This window comes from Oryctolagus cuniculus, chromosome 5 (genome assembly GCF_051225735.1).
Source record: "Oryctolagus cuniculus isolate XC-2025 breed Fujian yellow rabbit chromosome 5, ASM5122573v1, whole genome shotgun sequence".
NCBI lineage: Eukaryota > Metazoa > Chordata > Mammalia > Lagomorpha > Leporidae > Oryctolagus > Oryctolagus cuniculus.
Window position 1 is genome coordinate 157836536 of NC_142871.1, and position 23925 is coordinate 157860460.

A 23925-nucleotide genomic window follows, 5' to 3' on the forward strand; every position below is an offset into this window, starting at 1 on the left:
TAACCACAGCACAACCTGGCACATCTAAGGATGACTTTATAACCTGTGTATACAGGTAGAGCTATTACATGTAGGGGTAAGCTGAAACAGATGAATTCTAGATAATGTGTTGTTTAAATGAAGAGAGAAAGAGATAGAGACAGACAGAGACGAGAGGAAAAGGGGAAGGTGGACGAGGTGGAGGAGTAGGAGAAGCAGCAATTCAGCAAGACATTGGGGCAGTGAGAACACCAGACAGGGCATCCGGGTGCTCACTCACACAAGTTCTGTGGTTGGTGGACAAATCTCTGAACTCTCCAAGGTCTTGATTTCTTCTTGAATCAAACGACAGGGTTGAATTAGATGCACTGTAAAGTCCCTTATTCTAAGTCAAATGTCATTTAAAATTCACCCAAAGAGTTCACTTTTTGCCAGTTTGACTGTTTCCTTGAGTAGTAACACCTATCCTTGGCGTTGTTAGAATATTCAATGTGCCATTCACAAAGGAAATCTAGGAGTCAGCAACCCTGCTCTCTTCCTCTGAAATACAAAGTGACTGAAGCGCAGCCTTCCTCGGCCAGCTGCCTCCCTCCCGCCCATCACCTGCTCCCCAGTGACTGATTGCTAAGCCTCGTCTACATTTCACAGATGTTGGCAAGTTGGGTTCTCAGAAGGGGAAAATGAATTATCTCATTCCTCCCACCCCACGTATTTCTAAGAGCATAGCTAAATGCCATTTTTTTTTTCAATGGATGATCACATTAACAAATGGTACATTTTATACATAGCACTGGCAGTACATTAAAGGAAAGACCCAAAATATATAAGGGAAGGCTCTTGGCCAAAAATGAACCTTCTATGGTGGGACTTCAAAACATTCATGGAAAATGGAAATAAAAGATAAGCTTATTTTTTGTGAAATTTTTGAAACCCATGCCTAGTTTTTTCATAATTTGCATTTTTCATGAATGTTTTTGAAGACCACTTACAGATCAAGCAATTGAGAATGAGCTTCTTAGGGCTGGCCTTCTGGGGCAGAAGGCTAATCTACACTCTGCAATGCCAGAATCCCATGTGAGCAACAGTTCAAATCCTGGCTGCTCCACTTCTGATCCAGCTCCTTCCTAACGCGCCTGGGAAAACAGCAGAAAATAGCCCAAATGCTTGGACCCCTGCTACCCATGTGGAGACCCAGATGGAGTTTGTGGCTCCTGGCTTTAGCCTGGCCCAGACCTGGCTGCTGTGGCCATTTGGGGAGGGAACCAGTGGACGGAAGATCTGTCTCTCTTTCTCTGTAACTCTGCCTTCCAAACAAATAAAATAAACCTTAAAAGAAAAAAAGGAAAATGATCTTCTTGTTAATTAAAATGCCATAGCCCCTTAGCATTTTAAGATCATTTCTGAAGACTAGATAGAGAGAAACTTTCATGGCAGATTTTTGCAGCGTGGAGTTTGAAGAGGATTGCCATATAAATAATACAGAGCATGCATAATTTATTAACATATCACCCTTTTTGCTCTTGTCAAGATCGTGGGAGCTCTTTAGTGCTTAGCTGCAAATTAATATTCTTGTCTGTGTCCATCGTGGAGGTAACATGCAAACATTGCAATCTCTAGAATATTCAGTGCAAATTCTAAAGAATCCCCAACACCAGACCACTTCTTTCTCATTTCCCATAGTCCCCCACACTTCTCACACTCATTATAGCAGGTGTATCGACACTGTGCCCTTAACCCAGTGGTACTTCCTTCTATAATTAGAAAGCTTGCTGGGAACACTTGTGACTCTCTGGAGGGCTTTTTCCTGATTGTATGAGTACAGGAGAACGCATGCTGGAGAACAGTGCCCACCAAAGCAGTGTTCAGCCAATGATGGCAAGGGAGAATGTGAATAAATGCTCCAATTTCCACACTCCTGACCTGGGATAACTTGGAAAGGAGGCTTGATAATACATTCTTTATTGCCTTCCTTCTCTTTTCTCTCTTATTTCCTCAAACCTACACTGTTATTTCTTTTTTTTTTAAGATTTTATTTATTTATTTGACAAGTAGAGTTACAGACAGTGAGAGAGAGAGAAAGAGAGAGAGAGGCAGAGAGAAAGGTCTTCTTTCCAGTGGTTCACTCTCCAAATGGCTGCAATGGCTGGAGCTACGCCCATCCAAAGCCAGGAGCCAGGTGCTTCCTCCTGGTCTCCCATGCGGGTGCAGGGCCCAAGCACTTAGGCCAGCGCAGAGAGCTGGACTGGAAGAGGAGCGACCGGGACTAGAACCAGCACCCATATGTGATGCCGGCGCCGCAGGCGGAGGATTAACCTAGTGTGCCACAGCACTGGCCCCCACTGTTATTTCTTAAGTGCACCTCCTAGAAAAACTATTTGTACTCCAAATCTTATCTCTGAATCAGCCTCTTGGAAATCCCAAAGTGAGAGCCAACATACACCTCCCGTTCATAGGCTATCCATGGAATACCCATGTTCTGAGATAATAAGACATTGGAACTGGAGTTGAAAGGGATCTCATGGTAGCATTAGACCACTGTCAGGAGTCCTATTTTCCTATGGAAAAACTGAGATCCAGATGGATGGACCCAAGGTCACATAGGTTGTTAATAACCTAGGCCAGGTATCCAGGGTCCCCTTAGGATTCTACTGAGAGGACAAACCTGGTTGATGGTCCAGGACACTTGAGAAGTAAAACACTACTTCTAGCCAAAGTCTGCCATGAGATGTGAATTCAAGAATAGAAAAAGTCCATGTAGATAGGCTGAGTATAAGAAAACAAACATTAATACCATGATATATTACATGAAGGAGATAGGAATTGTAGAGAAAGATATTCCTATCATTAGTCATGGAGAGATGAAAACAAGTAGAAAAACCCTGAATCGGAGCTGAAGGAATAGCTCAGCCTTTTCAACCCCCAAACACTTACCAGTCAATAATTTGAACACATATTTCAACATTTTGTTAAAAAAAAAAAGTAGAATTAAAAGGTAAGTTTGGGGGCTGATATGACGGCGCAACAGGTTAGGCTGCTAACTGTGTCACCAGCTTCCATACTGAAGACCAGTTTGTGCCTCGGCTCCTCCATGTCGCATCCAGCTCTCTGTTAATGCTCCTAGGAAAGCAGTAGATGATGGCCCAAGCACCTGGGACCCTGGATGAAACTCCAGGTTCCTGGATCCAGCCTGGCCCAGTCCTGTCTGTTGTGACCATTTGGGGAATGAATGAGCAGTCGGAAGACCTCTGTCTCTCCTTCTCTCTTTATCATTCTGCCTTTCAAGTAAATAAAATAAATCTTAAAAAAAAATGTCTTTCAATGAGATTCTTGAAATACTCTCATATACTTAAAGGATATATAATAATAAAGTCTCCCATCTTTGAACAGCAACCTGCAGAGCCCAGGAGCTTTGACTAAGAACAGACAAGCCCCTTTCTCTACACTGTGCATTCGAGGATCCAGGGCTGACTCTTGGCCCCTGCTTCTGTTCTTCGTCTTGCCTTGTCATTTGCTGCCTTGTGTGTGCTGACTTTGACAGTTTACAGATGCTGTTACAGTGGGGAGTAAACCTAGAGCCAGAAAGATACCACAGAGCCTTCAGAAAACAAGACACTGGCCTCTTTAAAAAGTGCCTTGCGAAGTTCATGTTCGTCTTTAAATGAAATGGTAGCAGAGAAGGTATGTCTCCAAACAGTTGTGATGCAATATAAATATTATTTTCCTTGCATGTTTGTTCTCATTCATCCAAACGTCCACATTCCTTTGGCAAGGAATCTCGCAGAGGGCTTGACAGAGTAAGATCATTTTGCAATTTATCAACAAACGATAATTATATTACTCATGGCAGAAGATCAAGTTTTTTTTTATTTTATTTCTCCAAAGTTGCAAGTGCAGAGCATTTAATATTGAAGGCAAATAAAGAGTAGTATGGTTAGAGTCTGGTCTTGATATTATTATGAATAAAGAGAAGGCTATGAGCTCAGGTTCAAGGTCAAAATAGGGAAAGCTACATTAATTTGGAGATTGTGTTCAAACACAGGCATGTGGAGCTGGGGTGTGGTGTGCAGAATGGCGGCCTCATCTCCAGCCCTGTGATGGTGCATGTGTGGTCCTGGGTCATCCAAAAGGGGCCAGTGTAATCACAGGCCCCTGGAAGAGGAATGAAAAAGACCAGAGCCAGAGAAGAAGGAGAATTGATGATGGAAAATGAGGCTAGCGAGAAGGAAGGGGCGAGGAGGGGGTCCTGAGCCAAAGTGTGCAGGTGGCCTTGAGAGCTGGAAAAGACGAGGAAGTGGATTCTCTCCTAGAGCCCGCAGCAGGAATGAACTCTACCTGCCCCTTGACTTTGTCACAGTGAAATGGGTCTTGGTCTTCTGATCCCCAGAACTGTAAAAGAATCCATTTGTGTCGCTTTAAGCCACAACATTTGTGGTCATGAGTGACAACAGCAACAGGAAACCGATGCAAGGTGCATGTGTAAGTGCTGGGGCTGGGCAGTCCACCCAGCAGTCCAACCCCAGGCGTGCATCCTAATTCACCCAATTTCAGGGAAGCAGGGTGAAGAAGAAAGAGCCCATGAGTTCTAACCCAGGCGCTGCCACTTCCTGTCTATGTGCCTCTGGGCAAGTAAATGGCCCTCCTTGAGACTTAGGTAAACCAGTGCTTGTCACCATTCCAGACCCAACAGAATCACACCCCTAGTGCAGCAGCAGTAAACCACGCAGACGGAGCAAAAGGCATCAGTAGATTGTTGTAGAGTTTACAGGAAAGAATGTGTGTTAGGGGTCTCTGCGTAGTGTCTCTTAGATGGTAGGTGCTCTGTGGAGGTCAGTCCTTCTTCCCCTCAACCCTACCCAGCAGGACTTGTGTGTAACATCACAGACAGCTTCCTAAAGTGCAGGTGCACCGTCCCCTCCTGCCTCTCCTGGGACCACATCTAAACTCCTTAGCATGATTTAGGCAATTTTTAAAATAGGTTTATGAGACATGATAAATGTACCATAAAATTCACCTGTTTACGTATATAACTCAAAATAACTCCATGAGTTTTAGTATGTACATTGCAGGATCGCCTTTGCCACAATCTAATTTCAGGGTAGTTCTATCATTCTAAATGGAAAACTGGTGCAGCTTATTCTATTACTTCTTATTTACTCCTTATTCCCCCTCCAGCCCCAGACAGCCACCAATCCATGCACTGCATATTTGGAGTGGCCTTTTCTGCACATTTCATACAAATGGAATCCTGCACCGTGCTGCCTTTTGTCCTGGTGCATATATGCCTTGCTCAGCTTACCTCACCAACTTCTATCCACCCACCTATACGACAGCAAGACAGAATTACTTGGAGTTCCCTGGATCTTCACCCCTTACATTCTCCTACTCCAGCCCTATTTCTGTGTGTGCCCCTCTGTCTGGATCAACCTCTATCCCTTCAGATCGGAGACTGTTTTTAAATGGAGATGTCTCCAGTGGCTGCCTTTGCAACGTGTTTCTCAGTGCCTTAGGCTACAATTTACTATGCTATATGGTGGCTGCCTGCTTGCATTCCCTGTAAGCTTGGAAGAAGCAGGATCTGTATCTGTGCTATTTACCATTGTTATCCTTAGTACTTGGTGTGATACTTATTTTATTTATTTATTTATTTATTTATTTATTTATTTATTTATTTTTTGACAGGCAGAGTGGACAGTGAGAGAGAGAGAGACAGAGAGAAAGGTCTTCCTTTGCCATTGGTTCACCCTCCAATGGCCACCGCGGCCGGTGCATCGCGCTGATCCGAAGCCAGGAGCCAGGTGCCTCTCCTGGTCTCCCATGCGGGTGCAGGGCCCAAGCACTTGGGCTATCCTCCACTGCACTCCCGGGCCACAGCAGAGAGCTGGCCTGGAAGAGGGGCAACCGGGACAGAATCCGGCGCCCCGACCGGGACTAGAACCCGGTGTGCCGGCGCCGCAAAGCGGAGGATTAGCCTAGTGAGCCGCGGCGCCAGCTTGGTGTGATACTTGATACTCTAGATCTATGGATGGGAAGGATGAAAAATGTATCCAATTTGAATGGGTTTCAGGCTTCTCTTCTGCTGCAGTCAGAGAAGCTAAATTTAGGCTAAAACCTCAGGGATTTACCAGAGTCCATTTCTCACCCACCTTTTCTAATGGATATTTGTTTGGAGTGTGTGTGTGTGTTCGCTCATGACAACATATTCAACACTGAGAAATATATATTACATAGTATTTCATTTTCCTCCAGTAATTTCAGGACAAAACATGGCTAAATGATTCACATTGCAGTATTCTACTTAATTTGGGAAACATTTTGATTGTGGTAGGTTTAGGAGGATCTTTTGTTCCTAAATCTCTATTGATAGATATTTTAAACTTTGTGCATAGAAGGTACTCACTAAACTATGGGAAAAATGCAAGATTGGCAGCTTCAGTAAAATTAATCTTAAACCATATTTTAAAAATTATTTATCTTTACTTGACACAGAGAGAGAGAGAGAGAGAGAGAGAGAGAAAGAAAGAGAGAGTTTGAGAGTTTCCATTTGCTAGTTCACTCCCCAAATGTCCCCCACAAGGCTGCAGCCAGGAGCCAGGAACTCAATCCAGGTCTCCCACATGTAGGGCAGGAACCCAGCTGCTTGAACCATTACCACTGCCTCCCAGGGTTTGCACTAGCAAGAAGCTGGAGTCAGGAGCCAGAGGTGGGTATCAAACCCAGGCATTCAGAAGTGGGACAAGGGCACCCTAACTGGCATATTAACCACTGGGCCAAATGCCCTCCCCAACCACATTTTTGAATACAAAGAAACTGAACTGAACAATAAGTCAATATCAAAAAGTTATTTTTCCAAAGTTACGTTCCTTGTGCACTACTTGTGCCTAGAACATCACTTTGGTGTTTAATCTACAGTCTCTAGGACAGCCCTGTCCATACAAACAAGAGTATATATATTTACTTTGAAATATTCTAGCAGCTGTGTTGAGAAAGTAAAAAGGGACTGGTGAAACGAAATTTTTAAATATATGCTATTTGCACATGTCATCAATATAAAAATCATTAATGGAGGTTTTACATATTTTTCTTTCATACTAAGTCAAGATCCAGGTGTGTATAACACGGTACATTGCAGACTGGGCTCTGCACATATGACATAGTCCCTGGCCATTGAGTCAATTGGTCTGGGCTGAATCCTGTAATCATGTTTTGGAACTGCTCTCTGGTTATTCAGATGAGTAGCACTGGAAGAACAGGTGTTCGTCATTTGGGTTTGTCTTACTGCTGGTTTTCTTTGCTAATCTTGGCGTGCTTCTTTCTACCCCAGGGGATTTGTCCAGCTTTTTGAATTTCTATGTACTTGGGCTTCTTTCCAGCATTCTTCACCTGCACAGAACCTGCAGGCACTGGGAGGACCCCTTCCTCTTTATTTTCTGCACTTTCTGCTACCTCGCTGGTCTTAATTTTTGGTAATGGTGGTGCCGGGTTCTACATCTGTCCATCCTTTTGCGTTTGTTTTTAATGTACACAGCTATTTCCTACTCTCTTGTTTTGACCTACTTCCTTATTAAAAACACATCTTCTTTAAAAAAATCTGACTCTGGGGCCAGCATTGTGGCTCAGCAGTTTAAGCTGCCATTTACAACACTGGCATCCTATATCAGGGGGCTGGTTCAAATCCCAGCTGCTCTACTTCTGATCCAGTTCCCTGCTCATATGTCTGGGAAGGCAGCAGAAGATGCCCGAGTATTTGGACCCCTGCCACTCACGTGGGAGACCCGGATGGAGTTCGGGTCTCCTGGCTTCAGCCTGACCCCGTCCTGGCCATTGAGATCACTGTGGGGTGAACCAGCAGAAAGAAGATCCCTTTTTCTCTGTCTCTCTCTCTACTACTCTGCCTTTCAAATGAATAAGTCTTGAAAAATAAATGTAAAAAATAAAACCTATGACCCATCACAAAAAGTTGAACACAATTTCTGGCTATGAAACTTAAGGATTATGACGGATGGGATCTTTGCATTGTTTCTTGGGATGGAATCCAAGCAAACTGATACCCATAAGCTCGTTGGCCATTACTTTAAGAGTCTGCATCAGCTTTTTCCACCTCAAAAATGAAAAACTGGGTTTATCTGCAAATATCCCCTTAGACAACTGAGTTCTGTTTGTTGGAATTCTCAGTGTTACAAGCAACTGCGATTTAAAGGATACCTCTTAAAAGTAGGATTTTAAAAGAAGACAGCCAGTCCGTCTTCTATACCCAAGGATTCCACATTCATGAATCCAAGTTCATGATTGTAAAATATTTGGAGAAAAAGTATAACTAAACATGTAGGGTTCTTACTTCCTATCATTATCCCTGTAATAATATCGTACAACAACCATTTACACAGCATTCACATTGTATTGTGTATTATAAGGAATCTAGAGAAGAAAGTATATAGGAGAGTGTGAATAGGTTCTATGCAAACACTACACCACTCTATATAAGGAACTTGGGTGGCTGGAGATCTTAGTATGGGGGGGTCATCCCCACAGACAATGGATACTGAGGAACAACTGTATACGAATCTGAAGTCTCCCCTCCCGTGCTCCCTTCTCAATTCCCACCTCCACAATTCCAGTCTCAGTGGTGAGTGGATCTGAAATGGTAGAGACAATGGAGATGGGCCCAGATCCCAGGGGGTCCCTCAGCTCCCTAGGGCAGGCAAGGACAGTTCCCTCCCTCTTTCTTCCCTTCTTTCTCTCTCTTTTTTTTTTTTTTTTTTTTTTTTTTTGGACAGGCAGAGTGGACAGTGAGAGAGAGAGAGACAGAGAGAAAGGTCTTCCTTTGCCATTGGTTCACCCTCCAATGGCCGCCATGGCCGGCACACTGCGCTGATCCGATGGCAGGAGCCAGGTACTTATCCTGGTCTCCCATGGGGTGCAGGGCCCAAGGACTTGGGCCATCCTCCACTGCACTCCCTGGCCACAGCAGAGAGCTGGCCTGGAAGAGGGACAACAGGGACAGAATCCGGTGCCCCGACCGGGACTAGAACCCGGTGTGCCGGCGCCGCAAGGCGGAGGATTAGCCTAGTGAGCCGCGGCACCAGCCCTTCCCTTCTCTTATCACAACAGCTATGGAGAGTGAACCACCTATGTGGGGTGACCCGAGGGCCAGATTCATTTAACTTTGCTTAATTCAGTCTCTCTCTTTTAAAGATGTATTTATTTATTTAAGAGGCAGAGTTACAAAGAGAGAGAGAGGGAGAGAGAGAAAATGAGAGAGAAAGAGAGACCTTACATCTGTTGGTTCACTCCCCAGATGGCCACAACAGCCAGAGCTGGGCCAATCCGAAGCCAGGAGCCAAGAGCTTCTTCTGGGTCTCCCCTGCGGGTGCAGGGACCCAAGCACTTGGGCCATCTTCTACTGCTTTCCCAGGCCATGAGAGAGCTGGATCAGAAATGGAGCAGCCAGATGTGGAACTGGTGCCCATAAGGGATGCCAGCATTGCAGGCTGAGGCTTAGCCCACTGTTCTACAGCACAGGCCCGTACTCCAGTCTCTTGTGTCATTGGATTGGCCTGGCTAAAGCTGTCATATCAGGAATGGGTTCCTAGCTCTGCAGTTGGGAGGGAAGAAGTTTCTAAGGGGCAGGAGGGGTATTCCACATCTGTGAGCAAATCTAAAGCCTAAGTACTGAAGCAAACACAGGTGAAGCTAACCCGGAAAGGGGCCAAGGAAGGAGTTCCAGGCACTGGGGCTATGTGCTGGGTGGAGGTGGGCTCAGAAAAGAAACAAGGAGAATGGGGGAATCCTACATTATCTCCTCCAGTCCTGGCCGCTTTGTGTCACTCCTCCCTGGTACAGGAGTGGGTTTAGTTAATAGAGAGGGCCAAGCGAGAATACAGAAGGTCTCAAAATAGTCTACCACAATGCAAGCAAGAAACCTCTCCCCCTGACTGGCCCAGCCACGTCTGTTCCTTTGCCACTCATCCTACGACTGATCATTGCCATGCAGCTCCCACTCATGGCGAAAACAGTGAGGAAGACTTTTGTCATGATTATTGTTCTTGTTGGTCTTTGCTTTGTGCACATGACCTGCCTGTAGCATGAAATGGGAAATGTTTCTATGGTATAGATTCAACATTTGTAATTCTTAAAGTCCATCATCCTCATACTACTTAGCAAAAATATGAGGCAGACAAGAATGGCTTTTGGCAGACTGAATCTGTTCTACAATAGTGCAGTGCACTTAAATTCCCTTCTTTTGGATTTAAAATTTAACTAAGTTCATGTAGTTGGATTAGTTGGGTCTGTATCCATTTACCAGAATAGAGTCATCCTTTTCTTTGTTGCCATAGTGTTATTATCAGAAATTAGGAGTGACCTTAAAAAGTAACTGCTACTGTTGGCTAATTATTGTGAAAAAGAGAAGTCAGGCTCAGCTAAGCCAAAACTGAAATAATTGTATTTGGCAGGCATTCACTAACATTTAACATCTACTTAATTACCCCAACCACAGATAGCACAGTCAGCCTCTTAGGGGTGCATTTTGCAGGTGACTCATCCATGAAGATCCATCAGGGTGCAGTTAGAAGCAGAATCAGATGTTTCACCAAAGTGAGATTACATGAATTTTATACTGGAGAGAAACGGATTGCAACACCTGCTCTTCACATTTTTAAGGCAGAATTTTCTCTTGCTGCTTTTTGATTCAGAATTCTGAGTTCTTAAAAATATATGTCTAAGTATGAGTATTTGGGCATAGTCAACATTTTTAACTTGAGGATCAATGCTAGTGCTACCCTGTAGCCCACCCATGAGTATTGAGGAAGACCTCCATAGGGGTGAGAAAACAAGACTAGTTGCTAGCTTTTCCTAGCGGAACGTCAGCTCTGCAATTAGCACATCTGGATCTAAATCATTTGGCTCTTTTATCAGCAACACAGAAACAGTCACTTACGGCTCTTACTGGAGACATCAAAGATGAGCTCACTGCAATCAGATACTCACGGGTCTCAGAGGAGACGTCTGATTTCGAGAGAGGCAGCCTAGACACCTTAGCTCAGCTCCTGCAGGCCAGAGTTCTCAGTGCTGGCCCCACACCAGGATGACTTGGGAGTACGACAAAAATACCTCTGCCCCACTCAGAACATTTGATATAGAATTTATTAGAGGTCCTCAAGGGTCATGCACTACACGTCCAGAATTTCGCTCAATTTTGTTCACGGGAAAGCAGCATTGACATCGCCTGGACAATGTTAGCAATGCACACCGTAAACCTCACGTTAGACCTGCGAAATCCAAATCTGCTCAGCAACAAGGTTCCCAGGAGATTCTGATGCACTGGAAAGAACAAAGACTAGTGTTTTAAAAGAAGGTCCCATACACTCTTATTTGTCTTATGAAATCATCAAAAACAGCAGCCCAGCAGAACTCCCTGATGAAATGCCCTCGTGGACCTGGGGTTTCATGATCTGCCCCAAGTACAGGCTACTGGAGTCAACTGCACAGTCCTCATCAAAGCCATCTCCTATCATACACCCATGACTGCTCTCGCAAGAATCCATGCATTTTAGTGACAAAAAGCATCTCATGAACTTAGTTACTCCTTGAATTCAGACAGAGAGTAGAATGGGGGTTGCCAGAGACTGGGGAGGGGGGTCACGGGGGGTTATTGTTTAACAGGTACAGAGTTTTGCTTTTGCCAGATGATGGATGATGGTGACAGTTACACAACAAGGTAGATGTACTTGTGCCACTCTGGACATCTAAATAAGTGACGATGCTGCATTTTATGTTACGTGTGTTTTTACCACAATAAGATAATTTTTTAAATTCAAAAATGGGCTTTGATTTTACCTTTTCTGAATCAACAACTCCTTTCAAGGTGCTGTTTTCCAAGCTCATTTATGGAAATCTATCCTGGGTGTTTGAGGCCCAGGGTGCTAACATTATGAATTCAGTAGAAAAGTTCCCTCCTGAATTGTCATTTAGCCAATGGAAGGTGGTAAGGGAGATGAGAAATTCCACGAAAGGAGCTGAGCCCGGGTGGAAACCATGGAAGCCAGAGGCCATCTTTTCCCTGAAGGAGTCCCACAATTCTAGCAAGAAGAGACAGGCTCCCCGGAGGGATTAGAACCTTGTATCTTCCGGGTTTGGAAATCTCAGCCCCCAGGGCTTCTGCCCCAACAATCAAATCCAGACCACTACTCTGGTGTCTGCCAGCTCTTGGCAGAACAGGACTTCCTGTTTTCAAGATAATGTTTTAAAATGGCCTGTAAAAGTTTTCTTGGACGCAGCTAGGCCTTGCAAAGCAATATTTTGATGATTAAACTATAAACGAATCAGAAACATATGGAGTGAATTTCCCTCGGGTTTGGCAAAGCTTACTCTGGACTCGCTTCTGCCCAGGCTATTTGAAAGACGGTCTTTTGTGTTTGTGGAATCCAACAGGGCCTCACTTTCCCGGTTCTCTTTGAGGTTCTGACAGTTTAAGAAGAAATGTCTTCAGGTTTCTTTATCATAGCCTTTGTTCCTACCTGACCAGCTCTCTAAATGAATGCAGAATGTATTCATCTAGGAGTTACAGTTGACTGAGTAGACATTTCAATTGCTAGTCACATGGCCCCATCCTCTCTCTCTCTCTCTCCCTCTCCTTCCCTCCCTCTCCCTCTCCTTCTTGGCTTCAGTATAGTTCAAGGGGTTTCTTTTTTAATTTATAAATGGAAGGTTTCAGACTTGAGTGATTTCAAAGAATAGAGACTGTGGTGTAGGCGAACTCTCTTCCACTTCCCTGCCGAGACCCCAGCTTGCTGTTCTTCCAGCCTTAGCAGAGGGGTTTTGGTGGAGCACTGTGGCTCTGGGACACACACTTTTCATGGGGTCAGAAGGAAGGCTCCCCTTCCTGGGCATTGTAGATGCACATTTTAGAAAGAAAGGCGCCCAAGACTCTGATTGCACATTCTGCCTGTTTTGTATTGTCAACATGCTTTTGAATTTAACTGTTCTGGACTTTTTAGATGAAACCGTCTCCACAGTATTTGGAAACTATTTCAGCCACAGGCCCAGTAAGTGCCATGGCACTAACTCATGACACACAAGTACTGAGGAATATTTAATATCTGTCTTAGGAATATAGCAAAATAAGTCTCAGCATACAGATTTAGGAAAGTTAGAGAGACACTGCATTTCCATACAAAGCTTCAGAGAGAGTTGATCTGTAAGATAAAATGCAAATTGAAGATTATATGTGTTTTTATGTCATATTTTCCAAATCTAGTAGACACATAGCATGGCCATTGCTTTTCTTCTAAGGAGTGTACAAATAAATTAACCACAGCTCTATTCATGTGGGATGCAAGAATGACTGAGAAAATAAGCCCCCTCGGTCACACGTATTATATTTTCAGGAACATTGAAATGTTTAAACATTTTTAGTAAACAATACAATATAACACAACCTAGCATGTTGACAGTTACCAAATAGTTTCAACCACCCCTTTGCAATGTCAAAAAGAAGGAGGAGAGAGAGGAAGAGGAAGAGGACAAGGAGGAGGAGGAAGAAGAGAAGAAATCTAAAGGCTGGGAGAGAGAAACAAACTTTCTGCCGGTGCCGCGGCTCACTAGGCTAATCCTCCACCTTGCGGCGCCGGCACACCGGGTTCTAGTCCCGGTCGGGGTGCTGGATTCTGTCCCGGTTGCCCCTCTTCCAGTCCAGCTCTCTGCTGTGGCCAGGGAGTGCAGTGGAGGATGGCCCAAGTCCTTGGGCCCTGCACCCCATGGGAGACCAGGATAAGTACCTGGATCCTGCCATTGGATCAGCGCGGTGCGCCGGCCGTGGCGGCCATTGGAGGGTGAACCAACGGCAAAGGAAGACCTTTCTCTCTGTCTCTCTCTCTCTCACTGTCCACTCTGCCTGTCAAAAAATAAAAAATAAATAGCCGGCGCCGTGGCTCAATAGGCTAATCCTCCACCTTGCGGCGCCGGCACACCGGGTTCTAGTCCCGGTTGGGGCGCCGGATTCTGTCCCGGTTGCCCCTCTTCCAGGCCAGCTCTCTGCTATGGCCAGGGAGTGCAGTGGAGGATGGCCCAGGTGCTTGGGCCCTGCACCCCATGGGAGACCAGGAAAAGCACCTGGCTCCTGGCTCCTGCCAGGATCAGCGCGGTGCGCCGGCTGCAGCGGCGGCCATTGGAGGGTGAACCAACGGCAAAAGGAAGACCTTTCTCTCTCTGTCTCTCTCTCTCACTGTCCACTCTGCCTGTCAAAAAAAAAATAAATAAATAAATAAATAAATAATAAAAAAAAACTTTCTGTGTGAGAGAAGCATTTGAACAAAACATGGATGTAGGAAAACACAATGGTATAAGGAAAATGTTGGAAAAATTAAAATGAAAAGCAAGAAATAGAGAACCAGATAGGCATCATGAACATTTTCCTCTTAGACCTGAGACTCTGAACCTTCTCACTGAGATCAGACCCCCAGGGCTGCCCTGGCGGGGTTTGGGTTCCCTCTTCCGCGGTCCATTAGCAGGTGTTCATGGGAAAGCTGCTTGAATCTCACTCGCCTTAGCAGTAAAATGGGAGCAGCAGCCCTTGTCCCACAGGGTCGCTGTGAGAATTAAATGAAATCTTTTGCTGGAAAATGCAGAAGGAAAAAAAAAACTAAACTCTTACCTCTCAACCTGTATAAAAATCAACTCAAAATGGATCAAAGAATTAAATATAAAACCTCCAACTATGAAATTACTAGAAGGAAATATAGGAGAGACACCTCGAGGCATTGATCTAGGCAAAGATTTTTTTAGATAAGACCCCAAGCACAGGCAACAAAAGGATAAATTGACAAATGGAACTAAATCAAACTAAAATTTTTCTATTCAACAAAGAAAACAACCCATAAAGACACGACCTATAAAGTGGGTGGACATATTTGTAACCTATTCATCCAACAGGTATTGATTTTCAGAATAATAAGGAAATCCAACACCTCATCAGCATGAAAACAAATAATCCACTTAAAACACGGATGAAAGACCAGAAGAGGCCTTTCTTCAAAGAAGATACACAAGTAGCCAACAAGTTTATGGAAAAGGCTTGCCATCACTCATCACCAGGAGATGCAAATCAGAACCACAATGAGATGCCCTCTCACTCCGGTGAAAAGGCTATTTCCCAAGAAGACAAAATGCTGGCGAGGATGCAGAGAAAGGGGCGCTCTCACACACTGTTGGTAGGAATGTAAATCAGCACAGCGATTATGGAAAGCAGTATGGAGACTCCTCGGATAACTAGAAATAGATCTACCATATGACGCAGGCGCCCCACGGCTGCGTGTACATCCAAAGGAAATGAAATCAGTATGTGGGAGAGACATCTCAACTCACAGGCTTCTTGTAACCCATGTCGCCTTGGAGAAACTCCTTCTCTCTCCTGGCCTGAATTTACTTCTTTGTGGAAAGAAGTAGTGGCTTCTCACCTTCACCGTAGCAGGGTCCAGTGTCTTTGGGTACAATGTTCATCTCTACTTAAATAGACCTGATTGAACATAGTTGAGGGGTCTTTACAAAGTTCATGGAAAATGTGTATTATCTTTTTTTAAATATTTTTTTGACAGGCAGAGTGGAGAGTGAGAGAGAGAGAGACAGAGAGAAAGGTCTTCCTTTGCCATTGGTTCACCCTCCAATGGCCGCCATGGCCGGCACACCGCGCTGATCCGATGGCAGGAGCCAGGTGCTTCTCCTGGTCTCCCATGGGGTGCAGGGCCCAAGCACTTGGGCCATCCTCCACTGCACTCCCTGGCTACAGCAGAGAGCTGGCCTGGAAGAGGAGCAACCGGGACAGAATCTGGCGCCCCGACCAGGACTAGAACCCCGTGTGCCCGCGCCGCAAGGCGGAGGATTAGCCTAGTGAGCCGCGGCGCCGGTATCTTTTAATTACATTGTTGAAGTACCCTCATCTTGTTGAGTCATTAACATTGAACTCACAGTTGCAGCCAACAGCACTGTCAGGAACATGAACGCACGGATGTTCTCCAAAGGGCCCAGCACAGCCCTGCTGCAGCTGAGAACACGCCTGGTGTGCCAGTACCGAGTTGAGACATTCTACACAGCAAAAGTCAACACCCAGTGCACTCAGTGGCAAAAACTGTGGCATTGACAGCACGGGGGAAGGATGCTTGCTTGTCACACGAGAGCTGGAGCAACAAGGCAGAGCTCCCCTTGCTCCACCTCACTCCATTTTTCACTGCTCTGCACATGTCTGCGATGCCTGGGAAAGCGCCTCACGAATTGCTTTCCGGTTTTCAGATCCTGCATTCTACTGAGTGGGTGACTGTGCAAACACAGAATCCATGCAAAATGAGATCAGCTGTTTTTGCACCTCTCTTGCCACAGGTTTGCTGTGCAGATGAAAAGGAAGTGAGTTAAGCAATACAAGGCACTCAACAAGTAAGAGCTATTATTATTATTAGTTACTTATTACCACTAACGGGTTCTCCATTGCCTGATAAGAAGAAATTCTGAGATGTCCTAAGTTTAATACCAGGGGCTAGAAGAGAGTGGAGAGTGGAGATAGGGACTTAGTTAACAGCTACAAGTCAAATCAAGAAGCATACTAGTCCACATTCCTGGGTGTATATTAAAAACTCAACCCAAATGCACATGGTGACCACCAAGCACCACCGTGTCCTGCTCGAATCCCCAACCAATCCCACAGCAACAAAGACTCCTCCTGCGGACTATCTTCCCAGCCCCAAACTTGCCCCACTCTGCATTTTCTCTCCCCTCCTACCCCGAGCCCATGCAGGTTCTAGGTAAACAACTGATGCCTCCCTCCCCACATTTTTGTTATAAAAATGCTCTTGGCCTGTAGGCCCAGCAGACATTTCCGGTTACTGCCCAACCTTGTGGCCAGAAGTTGCAGAAACGAGTCCATCCTAGTGCCTGATCCTTTTCCGGCTAGTGCAGCCTTTGACTTCAGTGCTCCCTCGGTCTCCAACGTTTTGGCTTTAACACAGCACCAGCAGCCGTGTAACTGATGGCGCACTATCACTTCTCCCCACTCCCTCCCTCTACTCTGCACATACTTTTAATCCCTGAACATGATGCTTCTGGGCTTGGTATTCAAACTCTTTTCAGTATATTGACAACCAGTCCCCTTTTTCTACCCTCTCCTCCAACAGAACAGGCCTGGCCGCCATGACTCACATACACTCCGGGCCTGCCTTCCTCTATGACCTTGCTTCCTGTTTCCTCTCCCACCTTTGTTGGCAAAGTCCCCTGCCCTTCCCCTCTTCCCTGCCTCAACACCCCTCCCCCACTATATTGAAACATAACCACTCAGTTCTCAAGACTCTCAGGTTAAAAACATCTCTAAAGCCTTTTATTTCTAGAATTAATGGGTCCCTCTTATCAAGCTCAGTAACTATGTTTTCTGTTCTCATAGAAGCTGTCATTTTCTGTATTTTGTTAAGACTTCCAAGCCCATGTTTTATTCCTCTGAATAGGTATGAGTAGATCTGATTCATCTTTTCACATACTGCGTAAGTCTGTGCACAATACCTTGTCCTTGGTATCGGAGATAATAAACGCTTGGCGATTCAGCACAATAACAAACAGCCCTACAAGGTAGTTAGTTTTTGCTTTATTGAAAAAGCTATGATATTTATAAAAACACATTTTTATTTGTGAAATTGTACATATGAACAAATCAACTTAGGGGTGGGGGTGGGGAGGAGTTGCCAACTTATAGGAAAACCAAAGGAAGCAAGACTAGTGTCTTGGAGTCTGGTGGTTTGTTCCTGAATTTGTCCTTACCACTTCCAACCTCTACCAGGCACGGGGAATGGCCAGCCCCAGCCATATAAGGTCCACGGAACCACTGGTCTGGCCCTGCCAAGGTGACCATAGGTGGGACTCAAAATTCAATCGATTTACAGTGAGCTAATTTTTAAGGTGATAATTTTGTACGGCCTGAGAATGATGCTAAAACTATCCAAATTGCCCTTGACAAAAAAAATAGTTCCCCACTCCTGCCTCCCTCTAAGTCATTTTTTGAGTAAGTCATGAACCTTGAAGTCTGGACTAAGGAATACAGGCACCAACATATTCTGAGTTATATCATAGTTTCTTTCAACAGCCTCACTCTACGAACCCAAACAAGAGCAGTGGGCACGTGGAGACAGCATTGCATCCATTGCTTGGCTAAACGAACGGAGTGCGCTAACTCACTACTTCCCTTGCATCTGCCACGGAGCCTGGTGCGGGGGTATGTCTCTCTGCTAATAATGATGGAGTCAGGAAGCAAGAGCAGGACCCTCAGGAGTTGATCCTTCCCCTGGGCTTTGGAGGCGTGCTTTATTTTTCAATGAAAAAGGAAATGACTGAGTATTTTACAAGTCGTTAAATGTGTGCTCCTTTGTTCCTCCTTATAGGAGTTTTCACCATGGGTTATTTTAGAAAGAAAACTAAGGTATATGTCTTGCCTGAATGATTTCTTCTTTTTTAAAAAGATTTATTTATTTATTTTAGAAGTCAGAGTGAGTGAGAGAGAGAGAGACTGAGATTTCCCATCTGTTGGTTCACTTCCCAAATGGCTATAATAGCCAGGGCTGGGCCAGGCCCAAGGCAGGAGCCAGGAACTTCATCCAGTCTCCCATGTGGGTACAGGGGCCCAAGCACTTGGACTATCTTCCACTGCTTTCCCAGGTGCATTAGCAGGGAGCTGGATTGGAAGTGGAGCAGCCGGGACATAGGGGCCTATGGGATGTTGGTATTGCAGGCAACAGCTTTACCCACTACACCACAACGCCAACCCTGCCTGAATGGATTTCACATTTAATGTTGCATTGCCCTGTTTAGATCTAGCATCCAGACTGCCGACGGGGAACTGGGATGTGTGTGCACTGATGGCACCACGATGCCCCTACCCACCCATCCCTAATGGGGAGGGGGAGAGGGAGCAGAGTGCATGCTTATCCTTGTCTGTGAACGCCTGCAAATCACCGGCTCTGCCCTGTGACCCCTTTCTAACTCATTCATGCTTTGAATCTCGAGTGGGCACCAGTGTCCTCGCGCTGCCTGTGTGGACACCTCCGCCATGAGCTGCACCTGCGGTTTCTTTCTCTGACACCAAAGCTCTGAAGTGCATAAAGGAAGCCACTTGTAAACCTCCCTGGCAGAGCGTCTTCTTCCTCACTCACAAATCGTTTCAGGAATAAACCAACGTGTGGTGGGTGCATGTGTTTCAAGTAACTTTTGTTACTGAATGTCACTGTTCATGCTGAAAAGGAACACGGGGAGTCAGGGGCTGGCTGAAGAAACGGTGAAGAGTATGCATGACCACAAGACCGCGGCAGGAACCCAGATGTCAGGATGAACCTCCACTTCCTTTACTAGACCGAGAATTGCAAGGAAGTGGGAAATTGCCCAGGAAAATGCCACAGTCCTTCTGACCTCCAGGAAACATCTAATTCAAAACTACGCTAGATCCAACCTCCAGGGACAGCTGGTGCTCCAGAGAGGTCATCTTGCTAGGCTCCATCTCCAGCTCACAGACACCGAGAAGGAAGTTGGTGACAAAAGGGCCTCACTTAAGCTCAGGCCTCCTCCAGCAGGCTGCCTTCTAGGGTCTCCCCGTGGCAGTAGGGGAAGACATCACTGTCCTTTATGGATCCTATCAAGTCCTAACATAAGAACACATTATGTCTCTTAGTGTGTTTTCTGAACCCGATAGCTGTTGAGGGTTGAATAGTATTCCTCCAAATAACACATTGATCAGTGAAGGGCCAGGTGAGGGCACAGCAGGTCACAGAGAGGGCACTCAGGAGAAACCCACCCTGCGGACACCTTGAGCTTGGACTTCTGGCCTCCAGAACAAGAGAACACACAGTCCTGTTGTGGAAGCCACCCGGTCACTGGCAAATCACACTGCTGTGTGTGGATTTCAAAACGTTTTGCACCCAAATAAGCATGTTTTTTAAAAAATAACATCTTTAATTTTTTCGCCAACAGTTCCCATTCTTCCACTCTGCTGCCTGCCTCCATCTCCCTGGCACAGCTGACGCCATGGGTTTGGAGACCTGGAAAGCCTGCCAGCCTCCAGGGACCCAATGATTACCTGGCAGACAAGAGCCACAGGCAGGGGTTTGCGCCATTACAAGCGAAGGGGGCAGTGTTGGAGGCAGTCTCCGGCCCACCGCCCGCCAACTTGTGTCATGCCCCACGTTGGTATAATCACACCAAGTCTTGGGAGAAGGAAAAGGCCAGCCTGCCAAGTATGGCCCTGCGGATGAGGAAGACACCATGGAAGTGAAACCACGGAGAGTGAAGGCGATGATGCCGCTGACCTTCTTGGATCTGGTGATGAAGAGGAAAGTGAGGAGGCGAAGAGACTAAGAGAAGAATGACTTGCACAGGATGAGTCAAAAAAAGACAAAAACCTGCACCTGTTGCCAAGCCTTCCATCTTACGAGGCATGAAGCCTCGGGATGATGAATGAGATGTGGCAAAATTGGAGGAGTGTGCCACAAGCACCCAGCTGATGGCTTGGCCTGCTGCTCCTCTAGACTCGTTCCAGGGGCTACAGCATCAAACACCCTCAAATGCAGTGCGTAGTCGGAGATGACAAAGTTGGAGCTGATATGCTGGAGGCACAGATCATGGCTTCTGAGAACCACGTGCCATCCATGGATGGGGCTGCTTTCAACAAGATCCAAAATCCATACTGGATCGCTTCACTTAATACAAGCTCGGAAGATTAAAAAAAATAATGCCTTCACAAATGTACTCATTTGAAAGGCAGACAGAGGAGAAAGAGATCTCCCATCCACTGTTCCCAAATACCTACAGCAGCTGAATCGGGGCCATGCTGAAGCCAGGAGCCCAGAGTGGGTTACCATGCCCTGGTGCCTCCAGGGTACACATGAGCAGGAAGCTGGAATCGGAAATGGAGCGGGGACTCAAACCAGGCAATCTGACATGGGATGCAGACGTCCTAAGTGAGACTTAACTGCCGTGCCAAATGCCTGCCCTTGAATTTACCTCTTAATCCCACTTTCTGTCAGTGTTTTGAAGGGCTTTTGTCCAGTATCTATTGGTTGTTCATTAACTATGGATGATCCATAGTGATTTTCTGTTATCAATAAGAAAATTCTGTTTTTTTTTTACTAGCACACACATTTCTTTTTTTAAAAAATTAATTTTCTTAAATCCTAAATAGTTGTTAATACCTGTTTGATGGATAAAGTAGAGTTCAAGTCCCTAACACTGGTTGAGGAGAATACACTAGGCTCTTATCACCACTTCAGTTTGGGCAAGGATCTCACGTTTCTTCTCAGGTACCCTGTGAGTAGGTGAGGAATTATTTTTATCATTTAATAAGTGAGAAAATAGACTTAATTGCAGGATTTACCCAGGGCATATAATTCAATTTATAATCAAGTATTTCAACCCCACATTCATTGCTGTTCCCCGCCTCTTCTTCTTCTTTTTTTTTTTTTTTTTTTTTTTTTGGACAGGCAGAGGCAGAGTTAGACAGTGAGAGAGAGAGAAACAGAGAGAAAGGTCTTCCTTCCATTGGTTCATCCCCCAAATGGCCAATATGGCCAGCGCTGCGCCAATCCAAAGGCAGGAGCCAGGTGCTTCCTCCTGGTCTCCCATGCGGGTGCAGGGCCCAAGGACTTGGGCCATCTTCCACTGCACTCCCGGGCCACAGGAGAGAGCTGGACTGGAAGAGGAGCAACCGGGACAGAACTGGTGCCCCAACGGGGACTAGAACCCCGTGTGCCGACGTCGCAGGCAGAGGATTAGCTTAGTGAACCACGGTGCCGGGCTTTCCTTACTTTCATGTTTAGGGTATTTCAACATTTTAAAATTTGGTATTTTGTTTTCGAAACCTATTTTCTGTAAAGCTGGTTGTGTTTTTGAGTTTTTCCAAATTTTTGACATTGGCATTATTTTTGGGGAGGCTACTGAGAAGGCAGCCTCTGTTCCTTACCCTTCCTTCTTTATGACAACTCCTAATTGAGCTTTTTTTCTTAAAAAAAAAAAAAAACCACCTAATGCATTTATTTGAAAGGAAGAGAGAGAGAATGAATATCACCCATCAGCTGGTTCATTCCCCAAATGCCTGCAATAACTGGGGTTGAGTCAGACTGAAGCCAGGAGCCTGGAACTCAGTCTGGGTCTCCCACGTGGGGGAAAGGGATCCAACTACTTGCGCCATCACCACCATCTCCTGGGGTACACCATCTCCCAGGGTACACCTTCTCCTGGGGTACACATCAGCAAGAAGCTGGAATGGGGAACAGAGCTGGACCTTGAACTCGGGCACTCAGATATGGGATGCATGTCTCTCAAGTTACAACTTAATTGGTACGCTGAATGCTCCCCCTCCCTCTAGGAGGGATTTTGTGTCCAGTTAGTTTCCTAGAGAGGCCCAGGCTCTGCCCGGAGTGCCTTTTATGAAGTCTCTTCTCTTAGCCCCAACCTTGCAATGTGGATCCCAAACATCATAAGAGCCTGAATATCCACAGAATGCAAAAGCAATGGCCTTCCGGAATCTTTGCCCTTTAAAGTGGGGAGACTAATGTCTTAGGACTCTAATGTGTGTGATCAGGAGTTCTCTTTGTGGAAGGCACCAGATCCCCATGTTAGGAGACTGCAAAGAGAAAACAGAGGTACAGTCCTTAAGGAGTTGGACAGGGGTAGCAGAGTCTCCATTGTCCTTGGCAGAGGCTTGAAGCTGTGCGGTCGTGGGTCACTCTGGCCCAGCTGCAGGAGCTTCCTTAGGTGGGGGAACCAACAGGAGCCCTGAACCCAGCATTTCAGGATGAGAAAGGGCAGAATGACAAGGGATAGCACGGCTGAAGCAGGGCAATCAAGCCTGCGGCACCAAACTACATCCAGTGGAAGTGGTTGGGGGTTCTCCGGAGTCAAGGGTGACTGTGCCTGTGTTTGCCACCAGTGTGGTCAACAACTTGGATCCCAGGGAGTGGTGGGACCCACGGGTGGCACAGGGAGCCTGGAGACAAGCACTGCTCATTTGGCACAGCTACGGTGGTTCTCCGTGGCTTCAATCAGTCCAACGTACTTTTCTACCCGAAACATGGGTATGCAGATTCCTTCTTGCACGGAAAAATGTCTAGACATGGTTCTGGATTAATTCCAAAATATTTCGAGGATCCCAGATGTTTAGCTAAAGTTTCACACAGGATGACAAGAATTAACAGCAAGTACTGTTTGAGGGGGCATGGAACTACGTGTTGTCCTATTCACACATTATTTCCTTTACTTCTGATACTGATTTTATAGATGAGAAAACCAAGCCTTAGAAAGGCCACAGTTTGCCACTGTCAGTCACTGCACAGAGCTGGAACACACACGCAAGCCAACCCAACTCCTAAGCCTATCACTGCACACAAAGCCTCCATCCCTATTGCCCGGTTTGTAAAAACCTGCCATCTGTCCCATTTCTGACCAGTTGTTTCAGAAACTATCGAACTCTCCCAGAAATGGACAAAACTTGGCTTCCAAGCTGCATTTTCCAGACTGTCCTTCCCAAGGAAAGTAACACAAATAATCCTCTGTAAGGACCCAAAGACCTGGGTCTTGGTGTGGAAAATGTGGCCGCCAAGATCTGGGCAGACTACCAGACTGCAGGGAATCCGAGTGCAAGGCCACAGTGAAACCGTGCAGGGTGTCCCGTCGTCTTCTGTGATTTGGGAGGCGCCGCAGGCCCAGGTCATGAATCCCAGCCCCCATCAGATGAAAGTACAAAAGGCAGGTTTCCAGTAAGTTCCGATGGAAGGAACTCGGGATAAAAAGCAGTCCGTGTGCCGACAGTAATCATTAAGCAATACTTTATGGAATGGCCTTAAAAAGAGAGCCCAGGAACTGTTCTTGCCTGTTCCTATCCTCCTATCTGTACTGCAAATGTGGGCTTTGCGGAAAACCTCATTCTGTCTTTTGGCT

At 45.9% G+C, this 23925-nt stretch overlaps 1 protein-coding gene and 1 pseudogene across 13 annotated transcripts in view; one reads left to right on the forward strand and one right to left on the reverse strand.

The window, feature by feature from the left end:
- PHACTR1 (phosphatase and actin regulator 1) overlaps positions 1–23925 on the reverse strand; it is a 581745-nt gene that overhangs the window by 329054 nt on the left and 228766 nt on the right. The gene's annotated exons all lie outside the window — the stretch shown is intronic.
- On the forward strand, positions 12941–22017 carry LOC149126822 (uncharacterized; annotated as a pseudogene). The gene is made up of 5 exons (XR_016233507.1): positions 12941–13022; positions 14908–15111; positions 15942–16080; positions 16826–16983; positions 19923–22017. The product of XR_016233507.1 is annotated as an uncharacterized LOC149126822 (transcript).